The sequence below is a fragment of the Bos grunniens genome, chromosome 11 (assembly GCF_055505025.1).
Source record: "Bos grunniens cultivar Pamir isolate PY7600 chromosome 11, Bosgru_T2T1.0, whole genome shotgun sequence".
In the NCBI taxonomy this organism is placed as follows: Eukaryota; Metazoa; Chordata; class Mammalia; order Artiodactyla; family Bovidae; genus Bos; species Bos grunniens.
This window is the reverse complement of record NC_141175.1, coordinates 76,464,003-76,481,426: the sequence shown is the minus strand read 5'-3', so window position 1 is coordinate 76,481,426 and position 17,424 is coordinate 76,464,003. Positions and strand designations below refer to the sequence as shown.

Genomic DNA, 17,424 nt, shown 5'->3' with positions numbered 1-17,424 from the left:
TTACTCCAAATTTGTCTCCAGTTGGAGCCCAGCTTTGCTTCTCTTCCTTCTTTTACAGTAAAGTTTCTAGAAAGGGTTGTCTATGAATGCTGTCTTCATTTTCTATGTTCTATTCCTCTTCAACTTGTTGAGGATGCTCCAATTTGTTTTCATGCTATATCTCTCCCCTGAATCCACTTTTTTCATGCCTCATGTCTACTAACCCATAAACAATAAATCTAATGGTCACTTTAAATTCTCATTTTTTTTATGCCTTTCAGAATTCAGTATTCTCTGCCAAGTCTCTCTTTTATTAGTTTCTGTCCAATTGAACTTTTCTTTTATTCCACATCTTTGTTACTCCCTTTGAACTTTTTTTGTTGTTGATGCCCCCTCTATCTGTGGGCTTTCCTGGTGGCTCAGATGATAAACAATCAGCCTGCAATGAGGGAGACCTGGGTTCAATCCCTGGGTTGGGAAGATCCCCTGGAGAAGGTCATGGCAACCCACTCCAGTATTCTTGCCTGCAGAACCTGCCATGGACAGAGTAGCTTGGTGGGCTACAGTCCAAGAGGTTGCAAAGAGTCGGACATGACAGAGCACTAAGTACATGGCATACTGCCTCTATCTGTACTCTGAGCCTTCTGCCCCTTTTCTCTCATTTTGCTGGGAAGGTCTCATTTCCCATGGCTTCAAATAGTGTTGATATGATGACCACTCCTAGATTTATAGTTGACTTCTGACCTCTCCAGTCTGTCCCTAAAGTTTACTTCATATATCCTGTTCTGGATGTCTTATTGGCATAGTGAGCTAAACTAGTTCCCCCACTATTACCTTCACAAAACTGCTGTTTCTCAGTTCTTCCTCATAAATAGCATTCCCATCTATCAGTTGTTAGGAATGTGACAGTAAACTTGGCTTCTTCACCCTCATCACCCAGAATTCAGTCCATCTCAAAGTCCTCTTAGATTCCATTTCCAAAATATTTCTTGATTCCATATAATTTCTTCCATCTCTGTCAACACCATTCTAGAACAAACCGCCATCATCTTTCAAGATTTCTGTCATAGTCTACTGCTTTCCAGATGTTTAATCCTGTCCTTTTCAAACCCATTCTCCATTCAGCACAGAGCATTCATTTTAAAAATGTAAATCAGATGGCATTAGTTCTCTGCTTTTCTTTAGTTATTTCCCACAGTAAAATTTCTACTCTTACTGCCTATCTTGCACCTTCATCTGATGTCATTTCCCCAATTCACTTCAGCACCACTGCTTTCCTTCAATTTTTCAGATACACTAAGTTCCTCCCTGTTTCTAGGCATTTGCTTATTATGCTCTATCTGGAAGGCTTACCATCCACGCCTTACTTGGCCAACCTCAACTCATCCTTCAGGGTTCAGTTACAAATGTCATTTTCTGAGAGAAGAGCTCCCTGATTGCCAAGCTAACTTAAGGTTTTTGATTTTTCCCAGTATAATCATATTCTTTTTAGCAATTTTCCCTTACTACTGCTCAGCAAAATTCTCAACTGTATATGATTTTGTGTTTATGTTCTATTCAATGTCTGTGTCTTCAACCAGATTGAACATCTTCAATATTCTTCTGATGACAGAAATCATGTTTTTTCCTGAAAACTCGATGTTGACACAGTGGATGACACATGTCATGTGCTTGTGTATGTACCAGGCCAGGCAATGTGTTAAGTGTTGTTAGAGATGAACACACAAAAGGAATCACTCACTAGCTATGTTTGATACCTAATGGATTTAATATTAGGTTAAATTGTCCATTACCTAATGTATAACAACCTGGCTGTCTCTTAGTAAATGAGTAAGAATTTTATATAATTGAAGGAGAAAAAGGTTTCTTATTATCAACAAGAAGAGTGCAAGTACATTATTTAATATAAAAAATATGCACTCCCAAAGTCACTATACTTACGGGACATCCATAAATGTCTGTAGATGCACATTGAAAGCTTTGGTCTTTAAAGAAAACACACAGCAAAAACGGCCAAGATTATTCCAGTAGTTTTGAGTTTTAGACACTTAAAAAGATCTAGTGACTATCTAGTGAGATGGATTATTGATGATAACTCTATAGCTGAAACTCTTCATAACCCCAAGATAACTCAGGAAATGGAGTTTGGATGAACACTTACTTTTCAATTCATTTTTCCCCTTTGATCAATAAATTCATGTCTGATGGAGCCTGGAAGTGGGTAATCAGCTTGGAGCTCTATGTCTCAATGGGTTTGGTTTGGTCAAATGACTGTTGCTGTGAAATTATTTTGATTCATTCAACCGCAGTTAATCCTCACAAACAGGTAAAGGCCTGAGGATAAAATGCCAGCAAATTTAAGTTCTGCAAATGGATCTTCTAAAGCAAGGTAACTGCTCATAGTCGTCCCTTCTCAACAGCCGGCTTTACATTCTGAACTGCTGTTAACATCTTTCATGCCTGACTGTCCCCAGTATTGATTACAGTGATGAAAATGGATCCTTGTGTTGCCAGGATGAACTTAGTGAGGTCCCTTCAGTTGATGGGAGCCAATTCCACTATGTCATACCATCTCACTAAATAATATATTTGCTTCCAAGAATAATTGACCCCACAGCTCTAAGGCTCATTGTCCTGAACATCGTTAGTGCTTTCATAAACCTTCAACAGTGCTGGTGTGTGTTTTTTCTTAAACTTTCAGTGTTTTGGGCTCACTTGTCTTGCTTTGGGCTAGACATCTTCCTTCCATACAATGTCCATCCTATCCAAAAGAGGATGCCAAAGACCATACCCTTGTTTTCAGGGAATGCACAAGTGAATTGAAGAGTTAAGGTTAGTATAGAGGAAATACTCAGATGGGTCTAGTGCTAAGATGTATGTTGTTGATAGTGAGTGTCTTAAGACTCAGGGAAGGGGAGAACAATGTGAGATGGATTACTCATGGAGGAGCTCTTGCAGGAAGGAGAGGAAATCAGATTTTACGACAGTATAGAGTTTATTGGCCTGAACTAGGGAAATGAGTGTGTATAGCTTAAACCACAAAAGGGGTTTGAGAGATGGGGCACAGAGGAGAATGGAATGGAAAGGGAAGGGAAAGAGGAGGCAGTATCTCAACAACTTTTAAAACTAGGTAGAGAAGCATGCAGAGAAGGCAATGGCGCCCCACTCCAGTACTCTTGCCTGGAAAATTCCATGGATGGAGGAGTCTGGAAGACTGCAGTCCATGGGGTCGCTGAGGGTCGGACATGACTGAGCGACTTCACTTTCACTTTTCACTTTCATGCATTGGAGAAGGAAATGGCAACCCACTCCAGTGTTCTTGCCTGGAGAATCCCAGGGATGGGGGAGCCTGGTGAGCTGCCGTCTATGGGGTTGCACAGAGTCGGACATGACTGAAGCGACTTAGCAGCAGCAGTACATAATCCACTGAACTGAAAAATGTCAGGAGAACAAGACATCACTCTTCATCACACGTGCTAGCCAAGAATGCAATTTTTTCTATTCTACCCAAAATCCACCGTGGCAGGGAATGATCAATTCTGAGACTGTGTGAACCAGTTTTCTTTTAGTTTGTGAACTGAGGCAGAAGCAGAGTTTATACCATGGCCTTAATGGCCTCTTGAGGTATTTTAAAGAAAGCTGAGCACTGAAGAATTGATGCTTTTGAACTGTGGTGTTGGAGAAGACTCTTGAGAGTCCCTTGGACTGCAGGGAGATCCAACCAGTCCATCCTAAAGGAGATCAGTCCTAAATGTTCATTGGAAGGACTGATGTTGAAGCTGAAACTCCAATACTTTGGCCACCTGATGTGAAGAGCTGACTCATTGGAAGAGACCCTGATGCTGGGAAAGATTGAGGGCAGGAGAAGAAGGGAATGACAGAGGACGAGATGGTTGAATGGCATCACTGACTCAATGGAGATGGGTTTGGGTGGACTCCAGAAGTTGGTGATGGACAGGGAGGCCTGGCGTGCTGCAGTCCATGGGGTTGCATAGAGTTGGACACGACTGAGCGACTGAACTGACTTGAGATATTTTAGGCAAATTTGATATAAAAATGGGATGCTGTTAGTTGTGTGTCTAGGTTAGGGGTTTATTATTTTTGCCAAAACACATTTCCTAGAAGCCAAGATCAAGGGTTTGAACTTGACCTCCTTTTCTCATCTTCTGATTGGTTTATCATGATATATTTGTTTGCACCTAATTTAAGACTGTTTCTTCCTTATTGATTTTTACATTGTAAAGTGCATTTTTCTGTCTCTTAGATAAAATGTACTTCTTCCTCCTGACCACTCTGGGAGAAGTTAGTTATCCACTGATTCATAAGAAGGAGAGGAGTATACTATAGTTAATTAATAAAAGAGAAGACTCCTTACCTTTTCAGGCTCACTGATACTAAGATTTCTATTAAATGTAGGTAGTTATTGACTGAGAGTTTGTGTCTCTATATACACCATTAGAAAAGATGCTAACATGTACTTTCCAAATCATTAAATAAAGACTTGATTAAGTATAGAATCGCATACATTTGGAGTTAGGTGGGAGTGTGTGTAATAAGCTGTTGTTCAATGAAAAAGGCATTAGACTTAAGACTAGGAACCCTGGATTTAAGCGCTTTCTCTCTCACAAGCTGGATGGTGTTAAGCAGTTCATTTACCTTTTCAGAGCCTCAGTTTCTCCTTCTGTAAAATGATCTTGTATATGCCATTTACCTGAGACAGTAGGAAAGCCTGTTTTCTTGCCTCTCCAGTCTCATACTTTCAAAGTTAGAAATATTTAACTCCTATTCAGCTCAAACTGGCCTTGGTCTCCATGGAAACCAGACTCTGTAGCAATCGGTGGGAATTTAATAAGCCCCAAAGCAGGGTTCTGAAGATCTCAGCCTTATTAGCCTGGCTGCAGATTCTGTGTGTGTGTGTGTGTTAGGATTTATTTATCATTGATTTTTTGGCTGTGCTGATCTTTGTTGCTGTGTGAGGGCTTTCTCTAGTTGCAGCGGGTGGGGGCTGCTCTCTAGTTGCAGCGTGCAGGCTTCTCATTGTGGTGACTTCCCTTCTTATAGAGGATGGGCTCTAGGTGCACACGATTCAGTAGTTTTGGCTCCTGGGCTCTAGAACGCTGGCTCAGCAGTTGTGGTCCATGGGCTTAGTTGCTCTATGGCGTGGAATCTTCCTGTCCCCAGCACTGGCAGGTGGATTCTTAACCACTAGACCACTAGGGAAGGCCAGATTCTGTTTTTTTTTTTTTTTTGGCTGTGCTGAGTCTCCATTGCTTTGCACGGGCTTTCTCTAGCTGCAGTGAGCAAGGGCTACTGTCTGCTTTGGTGCCCGGGTTTCTCCCTGCAGTGGCTTCTCTCGTTGCGCAGCCCAGGCTCCAGGGTGTGGTTTTCAGTAGTTGTGGCACATAGGCTCAGTAGTTGCAATGTATGGGCTTAGTTGCTCCTTGGCATGTGAAATCTTTCCAGACCAGGGATCGAACCTGTGTCCCCTGCAATGCCAGGTGGATTCTTATCCACTGTGCCACCAGGGAGGTCCTGGATTCTGTTTTGACCTAATATTCTGGCTTAGCAATCAGGCTCTGGTCCTATTCTCAGATGGGAAGTGTAGTATAGCGTCAAACTAGTAGCTCTGATGCTAGAGGTGCACATATGCTAAGTAACTTCAGTTGTGTCCAACTCCTTGTGACCCCCATGGACTGTAACCCCTCAGCTCCTCTGTCCATTGGATTCTTCAGGCAAGAATACTGGAGACTGGAGTGGGTTGCCATGCCCTCCTGCAGGTAATCATCCCGACTCAGAGATCAAACCTGCTAGAGGATCTGGATTTAAGTCCTGACTGTACTGCTTTTTAAGATGTATGGCCTTAAGGAGTTAGTTGAAGCCTACAGGACTCAAATCTTTTATCTTTCACCCAGGGAAATAAGATTATTCAAAATGAAGCCTTAGCACTGTGTCCAGACACTGTTGTTGATCATGCATGCTATGCATGGTAAGTTGCTTCAGTCATGTCTGACTCTTTGTGACATCATGGACTGTAGCACTCCAAGCTCCTCTGTCCTTGGGGATTCTCCAGGCAAGAATACTGGAGTGGGTTGCCATGTCCCCCTCCAGGGGATCTTCCTGACCTAGGGATTGAACCCGCGTCCCTTATGTCTTCTGCATTAGGAGGTGGATTCTTTATCACTAGCACCACCTGGGAAGTCCATTGATGATGGTCCAGACTTATATTCCTTTGCCCTCACTGAGAACTTGTCTGATTTCCTGGTTTCCCTAGAACCTGAGCCATGACTTGCTTTCCTCTAGTTCTCTTGGGCACTGAGATGCTGTTTCTGTGTCTGGGTCTCTGTTCTGCTTGTGGGACCTCTATGATGCCTGGGCAGGGTTGTCTGTTAACTTTTGCCTAAGGCTCCGTGTGCCCTGTCGCAACCACTGGAAGCCACAGCAGAACTTCCCAGATTCCTCCTGCCCCTTTTCTCTAGTTTCCTCCTGCTTCTTTTGACAAACCTGCCTGGATTAACCTTCTTGCCTATCTGATTCTGTTCAGTCTTTGGGTCTTGGTTGTTGGTCATCTCAATGGAAATTACTGCAAAGCCTTGAAAAAATTGAAGATGACTTACCAATTAAAAAAAAATACAAGTGATCCAAATTTGTTGTCTTCTTCTGTGATGACAAATGACTATAAGAAATAATGCTACAGAGTGGATATTTTAAAATTCAACACATTTATCTCTTTAAGGGAAAGGTGATGTGTTAATGAGGAGGAATACAATGGCATTTCAAAGGAAAGAATTTGGGGGGAAAATGGAAATTTATTGCTGAAAATGATGCATGGTTTCATTTATAAAAACTCAGTGCATATTTTAAAAACAAGGATATGCAACTTTCTGACGCTAAAGCTTTTCACTGGGTTTTGAACCCTTTGATTAGAAACATAAAAATGCAACATCTTTCAGGTAGTTTGTAAGAACGTCTGATTGACATTAGGGAAGAAAATTGACTAGCTAAATTTCATAAAAATGTTTGCATGAAAGAAATGGATTGAACGTGAAGCCTGGATGACTCAGGGAGTGTAGCCATAGGCTTGTCTTCCATTGGAGCTACTTGTTTCAGTGAAGTTTTGTTCTCATCTTTGACAGCCATTAAAATCTAGTATTGATATGACCCATGAATTGCTTTTCCGAATGTTAAACTAAGGATTAAAAAATAATAAAGTGCAGGGGGAACACGATGGTGGAGGAGTAGGTGGACGTGGAGTACATCTCTCTCCATGGATACATCAGGAATACACCTTCAGACACAGAAGTGTGTGCAGAGTACCAGCTGAGAGTGGACAGGAGTACCTGACCAGTGGAAAATAATATATAGAACCATGCAAAACTCAGTAGGATGAAGGAACTAGGGGGAAAAGTAGGAGTGTTAGTAAGACTGGACTTGCCCTCAGCTGGTGGAGGAACTGAAGCAGGGGTCTGATCCCCACCATAGGGGCAATATCTGAGTCAGAGGAGAAACATTTAAGGCTGAGAGTGAAACAGCTGATCTGTGGCAGCCTAAATGGAAGACTGTCTGGCAGACAGTCCTTGCCAGAGCCATACATGCCCCAGACAGGAATGCTGGTCCCCTGGAAAGTGCAGCGACTGGGAGCTGGAGTTCAGGGATTGTGGAGCAATCATAGGGTGATGGGTGTTGGTGATTGAGGAGAGAGGAATCAAGGGGATGTGAGGGAGGAGATCGTGGTGGGAAATGCCTGTGGAGGAAAGCCAGGCAGCCATGGAAGCAAGGTGATACTGCTGAGTCACATGTAGGGGGTGGAGCCATCACCATAGCCTCTCTCTCCTCACATGCCAGCATCACAGCTGAACGTTAGAGAGGCTGGCCCATCAAACACCTGACACCCTGAACTACAGAGGAGGACCCCACCCAGGGTGCTCCTTTAAGTGCCTGATGTGCCAATCTACAGAGTAGGACCCCAGCCGAGGGGAGCTCTATGTGCCTGACACACTGAACAACAGAAAAGTCCTCCAGGCAAGGAAGTCCTCTAAGTGCCGCAACAGGCGGAGAGGCCTTCTGATCACCAGCTACAAGATTGAAAAAAGATTCTGATAGGAGCATAACTCCTGCAGCGGAGGCCCTCCGTATCCCTGCACACTAGGCACCGCCAGGGTCCCTGGAAGCCAGCCAGCTGCACCACCTTCACACTCAGCTCTCACTGGGGCAGAGCTGCCTCAGGCCAAAAAAAAAAAAATGTCTTGTGTCTATGTGCACAGGGTTGCTTCAGTTATGTCTGACTCTTTGTGAGCCTGTAGACTGTGGCCTGCCAGGCTTCTCTGTCAGGGAGAGGGGATCTCCAGCAAGAACACCGGAGCGTATTGGCCAATACTGGTTGCCCTTCCCTTCTAGAGCACTGTATTTCCTGCTGCCCTAGCCGCCAACTCCTCTGAGTACCTGGTGCCGCCAGAACCCCTGCGACCCAAACAGCTGCAGCACCTCCACACCTGGCCCTCACAGGGGCAAACCCAGGTCCTTCAGGGCAGCCTCAGGAGCAAACCCCAGTGGACAACCCTCATGTAGAGGTGGAAATAAAACCACAATCAAAACCCAGGGGCAGTGTGGCTAAGGAAGAAGACCCAAAACCTTCCCACCAGCTGTACAAGCTGAAGATAAATCCACACAATTGACTAGGCAGACTCTGTGTCTATGGAATATATACAAGGTTGTTGAGAGCTCCCACAAAAGAAAATGCTCTAGTTATGATAGCTGTGGACATTAGAGGCAAGAACACACAGGCGTAGGGCCAGATTAGAATCTGAGCTGCCCCCACAGCGGGTCCAGAGATCAGCACAGTTGTGGAGGGCATCCTAGGGAGGTGAGGTGGACTGTGTGACTCCCAGTGAGGGAAAGGACTGACAGCAGTGACTCAAGAAAAAAATTAGTATTCTTTTGTTTTCACTTGTTCTGCAGATTCTTTTGGAGTTTTTTTTTTTTTTCCTCACGGCACCTCCTCCCCCACCCCCCGTTCTGTTGTAATTGTCGATTTTATTGGTACTATGAAATCCAATTAAGCTTTTGAGCTTTTTTTTTCCCTTTTTCCTCAGTCACATTTTTTATTGTTGTTATAAACCTCTGCCTCTATGTTGGGATTTTGCAGTGCTGAGGAGTTTTTCTTTTTTTTTAAAATTTTTAATTTGTTTAATCTATTATTATTTTCTTTACATTTATTCCTTTCTTTGCTTTTCCTACTGTTCTTTCCCCCTTGCAGTTAATCTTTAATATATATAAATATTCTTTATCTACCTCTATGTAACTTTGCATATCTATTCTGTCTTTCCTTTCCTCTCAAAATGTTTGTTAGTTTTATTTTCATTGTATTATTCCCCAATTGGCACCTTTCCTTAGTTTTGTTTTCCAGTTTGTGCTTTAGTTAGTTTTGTTCTGGTAGATATAATTTTTGATTTCCTTTGTTCACTGGATCAATCTCTTGTACTTTATTTTTGTTGGACTGTTTTGATTTTGCTTATGGGTGTATTTGTATATGTGTATATTCAGTCACAGCTTTTTTTGTTGTTATAAACCTCTGCCTCTATGCTGGGCTTTTGCAATTCTGTGGAGTTTTCCTTTTTTTTTCTTTTTTATTTCTTCCTTTTTTTTTTCTTTCCTCTTCTTAATAATTTTAATTTTTAAAGACCTATTATATTTTTCTACATTTATTCCTTTTTTTGTCTTTCCTACTGTTCTTTTCTCCTTGCAGTTAATCTTTAATATATATATAAATCTTCTTCATCTACTTCTATATAACTTTGCATATCTAGTCTTTCTTTTCTTTCTTTCCTTTCCTCTCAGCTTATTAATTAGTTTTGTTTTCATTGCTTTATTCCCCAGTTGGTATCTTGTTTTAGTTTTGTTTGCCAGTTTGTGTTTTTTAGTTTTGTTCTTAACTAGTAAATATAATTTTTGATTTCCTATGTTCACCAGGTCAATCTACTGTACTTAATTTTTGTTGGACTGTTTTTACTTTGCCCATGGGTATATATGTGTATATTCCATTTTTTAAATTATTATTTGCCTGATTCTGTAACTGCCATTAGTGTGGGGTTCATCTTTGGTTTCTCAATTTTTGGATATTTGTTTTAATCTCACTTAATGCCATAAGAGACCACTTGTGGAATCTTTGTTCCAGACCAGAGATCAAACCCTGAGCCTTTGGAGTGGATGCACTGACTCCAAGACCATAGACTACCAGAGAACTAACCCTCAGGAGTATCAAATAGTGAGAACTCACACAAAGGAAACCACTTGAATATAAGACCCAGCATCACCCAACCACCAGAGGCACCTTGTGCAGGATGCCTCATCTAAACAACAAACAAAACAAAAATACAAAGCCAGTCATCAGCAGACAGGATTACCACCTCACTCAGACTTCCCTGGTGGCTCAGACGGTGAAGCATCTGCCTAAAATGCAGGAGATCCGGGTTTGATTCCTGGGTTGGGAAGATCCCCTGGAGAAGGAAATGGCAACCCACTCCAGTACTCTTGCCTGGAAAATCCCATGGACAGAGTCCACAGGGTTGTAAAGAGTCAGACATGACTGAGTGACGACTTCACTCTTCACTTTCAGCCTTGCCCATCAGAGGAAAAACAAACAAAAACTCAGCACAAATCTCACCCTAAACAAAGCTCACACAAACCACTGGACCAACCTTATGAGGGCAGAAACCAAAAGTAAGAATGAATTCAACTTTCTTCAAGGAAAAAATTCAACTTCCCTTGAAGCCTGGGAAAAGGAGACCTCAAACATAATAAGTTAAAAAAAAAAAAAAAGGCAGAGAAATACTACACAAATGAAGGCACAAACTAGAAACACAGAAGTGCAAATAAATGAAAAGGAAATAGGCAAACTATCTGAAAAAGAATTCAGAATAATGATAGTAAAGATGATCAAAAACCTTGAAAACAAAATGGAGAAAATGAAAGAATCAATTAACAAAGACCTAGAAGAATTAAAGAATAAACATACAGAGACAAACAACACAATTACTGAAATTAAAAATACTCTAGAGGGAATCAATAGCAGAACATTTGAAGCAGAAGGATGAATCAGTGAGCTGGAAGATAAAATGGTGGAAATAACTTCTGAAGAGCACAATAAAGTAAAAAGAATGAAAAGAACTGAGGATAGTCTCAGAGACCTCTGGGACAATATCAAACACACCAACATTAGAATTATAGGGTCCCAGAATAAGAAGAGAAAAAGAAAGGGTATGAGAAAAATTTTGAAGAGATTATAATTGAAAATTTCCCCAACATGGAAAAGAAAATAGTCAATCAAGTTCAAGAGGCACAAAGAGTTCCATAAAGGATAAATTCAACAAGAAACATGCCAAGACACATAATAATCAAACTAATAAAGACTAAACACAAAGAAAGAATATTAAAAGCAGCAAGGGGGAAGCAACAAGTAATATACAAGGGAAACCACATATGCTTAAAAGCTGATCTTTCAGCAGAAACTCTACAGTTCAGAAGGGAATGGCAGGATATATTTAAAGTACTGAAAGGGAAAAATCTACAACCAAGATTACTGTACCTGGCAAGGATCTCATTCAAAAGTGATGGAGAAATAAAAAGCTTTTCAGACAAGCAAAAGTTAAGATAATTCAGTACCACCAAACCAGTTTTACAACAAATGTTAAAGCGACTTATATAGTCAAGAAATACAAAAGAAGAAAAAAATATCTACAAAATCAACCCCAAACCACTAAGAAAAATGTCAATAGGAACAGATATATCAATAATTACTTTAAATGTAAATGGATTAAATGGTCCAACCAAAAGACACAGACTGGCTGAATGGATATAAAAACAAGAACCATATATGTGCTGTCTACAAGAAACCCACTTCAGACCTAAAGACACATATAGACTGAAAGTGAGAGGATGGAAAAATATATTCCATGCAAATGAGAAGCAAAAGAAAGCTGGAGTAGCAATCCTTATATCAGACAAAATAGAACTTAAAGAATATTACAAGAGATAAGGAAGGACACTGCATAATGATCAAGGGATCAATCCAACAGGAAGACATAACAATTGTAAATATCTATGCACCCAACATAGCACCTCAATACATAAGACAAACACTAACAGACATAAAAGGAGAAATTGACAGTAACACAATAATAGTAGGAGACTTTAACACCCCACTCACACCAATGGACAGGTCATCAAGACAGAAAAGTAATAAGGAAATACAAATCTTAAATGGTACATTAGATGAGATGAATCTCATTGATATTTTCAGGACATTCCATCCAAATGCAGAATACACCTTCTTCTCAAGTGCACATGAAACATTCTCCAGGATAGACCACATCTTGGGTCACAAATCAAACCTCAGTACATTTAAGAGAATTGAAGTCATATCAAGCATCTTTGACCACAATGCTATGAGACTAGATATCAATTACAAGAAAAAAACTGTAAGAAACACAAACACATGGAGATTAAACAACACGTTTCTAAATAACCAACACGTTACTGAAGAAATCAAAAGGGAAATAAAAAAATTTCTAGGAACAAATGACAGTGAAAACATGACAACTCAAAACCTATTGGATGCAGCAAAAGCAGTTCTAAGAGGAAAGTTTATAGCAATACAGTCCTACCTCAAGAAACAAGAAAAACATCAAATAGACAACCTGACTTTACACCTAAAACAACTGGAAAAAGAACAAAAGAACCCCCCAAGATTAGGAGAAGGAAAGAGATTATAAAGATCCAAGCAGAAATAATGAAAAAGCAATGGAAGAAACAATAGTAAAGATTAATAAAAATAAAAGCTGGTTCTTTGAGAAGATAAACAAAATTGACAAAACTTTAGCCAGACTCATCAGGAAAAAAAGAGAGAAGAATCAAATCAACAAATAAGAAATGAAAAAGGAGAGGTTACAACAGACAATGCAGAAATACAAAGGATTATAAGACAGTATTATGAACAACTATATGGCTATAAAATAGATAACCTGGAAGAAATGGACAGATTCTTAGAAAAATTCAGTTCCAAGACTGAACCAGGAAGAAATAGAAATTATGAACAACCCAATCACCAGCACTGAAATTAAAGTTGTCATCAAAAAATTTCCCCCAAAACAAAAGCCCAGGACCAGATGGCTTCACAGGAGAATTCTATCAAACATTTAGAGAAGAGCTAATGCCTATCCTTCTAAAACTCTCAAATAATTTCAGAGGAAGGAACACTTCCATACTCATTCTATGAGGCCACCATCACCGTGATACCAAAACCAGACAAAGACAACACAAAAAAAGAAAACTACAGGCCAATATTACTGATGAACATAGATACAAAAATCCTCAACAAAGTTTTAGCAAACAGAATTCAATAACACATCAAAAAGCTCATATACCATGATCAAGTTTGGTTTATTCCAGGGATGCAAGGATTTCTTAATATAGGCAAATCAATCAGTGTGATAGACCATATTAACAAACTGAAAGATAAAAACCATATGATAATCTCAATAGACGCAGAAAAAGCCTTTGACAAAATTAAGCACCCATTTATGATTAAAACTTCAAAAAATTGGGCATAGAAGGAACCTACCTCAACATAGTAAAGGCCATATATGATAAGCCTACAGCAAACATTATTCTCAGTGGTGAAAGCCTCAAAGCATTCCACTTAATATCAGGAATAAAACAAGAGTGTCTACTTTCACCATTGTTTTTCAACATAGTTCTGGAAGTCCTAGCTACAGCATTCAGAGAAGAAAAAGAAAGAAAAGGAATCCAAATTGGAAAAGAAGTAAAGCTCTCACTGTTTGCAGATGACATGATATTGTACACAGAAAACCCTAAAGATAGTATCAGAAAATTACTAGAGCTAATCAGTGAATTTAGCAAAGTTGCAGGGTACAAAATCAATACACAGAAATCACTTGCATTTCCATATACTAACAATGAAAAATCAGAAAGAGAAGTTAAGAAATCAATCATTTCTTCACCATTCTTCACCTTCACCATTGCAACAAAAAGAATTAAATATCTAGGAATACACTTATTTAAGGATACAAAAGAACTGTACATGGAAAATTAAAAGACACTAATGAAAGAAATAAAAGATGACATAAACAGATGTAGAGATATTCCATGTTCCTGGGGAGGAGGAGTCAATATTGTGAAAATGACTATACTACCGAATGCAACCTACAGATTCAATGTGATCCCTATCAAATTACCAATGGCATTTCACAGAACTAGAACAAAATTTTTCACAATTCATATGGAAACACAAAAGACCCCGAATAGCTAAAGCAGTCTTTTATTTTTTATTTTTATTTTTAAACTTTACATAATTGTATTAGTTTTGCCAAATATCAAAATTAATCCACCACAGGTATGCATGTTGGAGCTGGAGAAATCAAGCTCCCTGACTTCAGGTTATACTACAAATCTACAGTCATCAAGACAGTATGGTACTGGCACAAAAACCGAAATATAGACCAACGGAACAAGGATAAAAAGCTCAGAAATAAACCCATGCACCTATGGTTACCTTATTTTTGACAAAGGAGGCAAGAATATATAATGGAGCAAAGACAGCCTCTTCAATAAATAGCCTGGAAAAACTGGACAGCTACATGTAAAAGAATGAAATTAGAATACTTCCTAACACCATACACGAAGATAAAGTCAAAATGGATTAAAGACCTTAATGTAAGACCAGAAACTATAAAACTCTTAGAGGAAAACGTAGGCAGAACACTTGATGACATAAATCAAGGCAAGATCCTCTATGACCCACCTCCTAGAGTAATGGAAATAAAAACCAAAGTAAACAAGGACCTGATTAAATGCGCAGCAAAGGAAGCTACAAGCAAGGTGAAAAGACAACTTTCAGAATGGGAGAAAATAATAGCAAATGAAACAACTGACAAAGGGTTAATTTCCAAAATATACAAGCAGCTCATACAACTCAATGCCAGAAAAACAAACAACCCAATAAAAAAGTGGGGAAAAGACCTAACCAGACATTTCTCCAAAGAAGGCATACAGATGGCTAACAAACCATGAAAAGATGCTCAACACCGCTCATTATTAGAGAAATGCAAATCAAAACTACAATGAGATATCACCTCACACTGATCAGAATGGCCCTCATCAAAAAGCTTACAAACAATAAATGCTGGAGAGGGTGTGGAGAAAAGGGAATGCTCTTGCACTTTTGGTGGGAATGTAAATTGATACAGCCACTGTGGAAGATGGTATGGAGATTCCTTAAAGAACTAGGAATAAAAACACCATATGACCCAGCAGTCCCACTCCTAGGCATATACCCTGAGGTAACCAGGGTTGAAAAATACACATGTATCCCATTGTTTATTGCAACACTATTTACGGTAGCTAGAACATGGAAGCAACCTAGATGTCCATCAACAGATGAATGGATAAAGAAGTTGTTATACACATGCACAATGGAATATTACTCAGCCATAAAAAGTAATGCATTTGAGTCAGTTCTAATGAGGTGGATGCACCTAGAACCTATTTTACAGAGTGAAGTAAGTCAGAAAGATAAATATCATATTTTAACATATATATATATATGGAATCTAGAAAAATGGTACTGAGGAATTTATTTACAGGGCAGCAATGGAGAAACAGACATAGAGAATAGACTTATGGACATGGGGAGAGGGGAGGAGAAGGTGAGATGTATGGAAAGAGTAACATGGAAACTTGCATTACCATATGTAAAATATATAGCCAATGGGAATTTGCTGTATGTCTCAGGAAACTCAAACAGGGGTTCGGTATCAAACTAGAGGGGTGGGATGGGGAGGAAGATGGGAGCTAGGTTCAAAAAGGAGGGGATATATGTATACCTGTGACTGATTCATGTTGAGGTTTGATGGAAAATAGCAAAATTCTGTAATGCAATTACCCTTCAATAAAATTAAAAAATAATGAAGTGCATCCTATGATACTGCTTCCTCTAAAATATTGTTATTATATTTAGTGAGATCAAAATAGGCTTATTGTACTATGTAAAATGGTATATATTAAGGCAAGGTGTATATGTAAAAGCACATTTTTTATTCATCTTTATTTCATACTTTAAAATATCATTTGTGTGTATATTCTGTAATATAACCATACATTAATACTATAATTGTATATAGATCTATAAGTAAACTTATTTGGGGACATAGGGTTTTTTGTTTTTTGTTTTTTTGCTGGTGGGGTGAGGAATTCAAGACCATATTGTCCACTACATAAGATATTTTGCTTGGGAAGAGAAGATTGTGTTTCTGAAGAGCTGCCAGGTGGAAATAATAATAAATTTGTGATGTGCTGCTTAGGAAGGTAGATATAGGACTAATAATAATAATGGTCAACATTTATTGAACACTTCCTATGTACTAGGTACCACACCAAGCACTTAACATTGATTATTTTATTTATTCCTCTCCTCTACCTTAAGAGACAGGTAACATTACCATCCTCATATCAGAGTGGAGGAGGCAGAGCTGAGAGGTTCAGGCACTTTCACAAAGCCACACATAAGAGAGGGCAGAGCTGGAGGTCGAACCCACATCTTTCTGACTCTAATGTTTGTGCTCCTACCATGATCAGGCTGATTCTCATCCATTCTCATAAGGACTGATTCTCATTCATTATGACAGTTGCCCAATAGAAGGATTAATTGTACTGTGAAGCACCTGGTTCCCTACCTCTGGAAATGTCTGTGTGCCTGGGATTCTTCATGAGGGGTGTGATATTGTTATTTATTATAAGAAATGTGTATTTGGTCTCTGTTCCCCTTCCTGGCACAGAATTTCTGTGTGGGGAGTGTGGTGTGCTTGGAGAGGGCACGGAAACTCAGAATCCTTTCCCCATACCTCACTCTCTGCATATCTTCCTTTTGGCTGTTCCTACATTGTATCCTTAATATAATAAGCTAGTTACCGAGTAAGCAAAATGTTTCCCTGAGTTCAGTGAGCTGCTCTAGCAAAGTAACCAAACTCAAGGAAGGGTTATTAGAACCTCCATTCTATAGATGGTTGGTCAGGAGCACAGGTGACAACCTGGATTTGCAATTGGTGTTTTATGGGGGCAGTTGTATAGGACCAAACCATAGATCATTGGGATCTGATGCTGTGTCCAGGTAGACACTGTCAAAATTGAGTTGAATTGTAGAGCACCCAACTGATGTCTGAGAATTGCTTGGATGTGTGAGGAGAAACTCCACACTTTGGAACTGGGTATAGAGCTGGAAAGGGGAGCTGAACTCTGCGGCCCCTAAGATGCTTTTCAACTTGGAAACTTTGAGGATTTCTCCAAAAATGCTCTTTTTAAATGTTGTAAGTGCTTTGCCTACAATTGAAAGGCTACAATCACCAAATAAGTCTAGGAAATGTTGGCTTAATAAGG

At 39.6% G+C, this 17,424-nt stretch overlaps 2 protein-coding genes across 22 annotated transcripts in view; one reads left to right on the top strand and one right to left on the bottom strand.

Moving 5' to 3' along the window:
- Nucleotides 1-17,424, top strand: part of LOC147363332 (uncharacterized) — a 791,043-nt gene that overhangs the window by 103,602 nt on the left and 670,017 nt on the right. Inside the window, exon 4 of one of the 17 annotated variants that reach the window (XM_086327068.1) lies at nucleotides 10,151-10,195. The exons of the other annotated variants lie outside the window; for them this stretch is intronic. The gene's annotated coding sequence lies outside the window, so the exon portion shown is untranslated. Of the gene's footprint in view, nucleotides 1-10,150; nucleotides 10,196-17,424 lie in introns of those variants that run through there. 17 annotated transcript variants of the gene reach the window in all.
- The window catches only part of FSHR (follicle stimulating hormone receptor), a 223,008-nt gene that overhangs the window by 61,377 nt on the left and 144,207 nt on the right, over nucleotides 1-17,424 (bottom strand). The gene's annotated exons all lie outside the window — the stretch shown is intronic.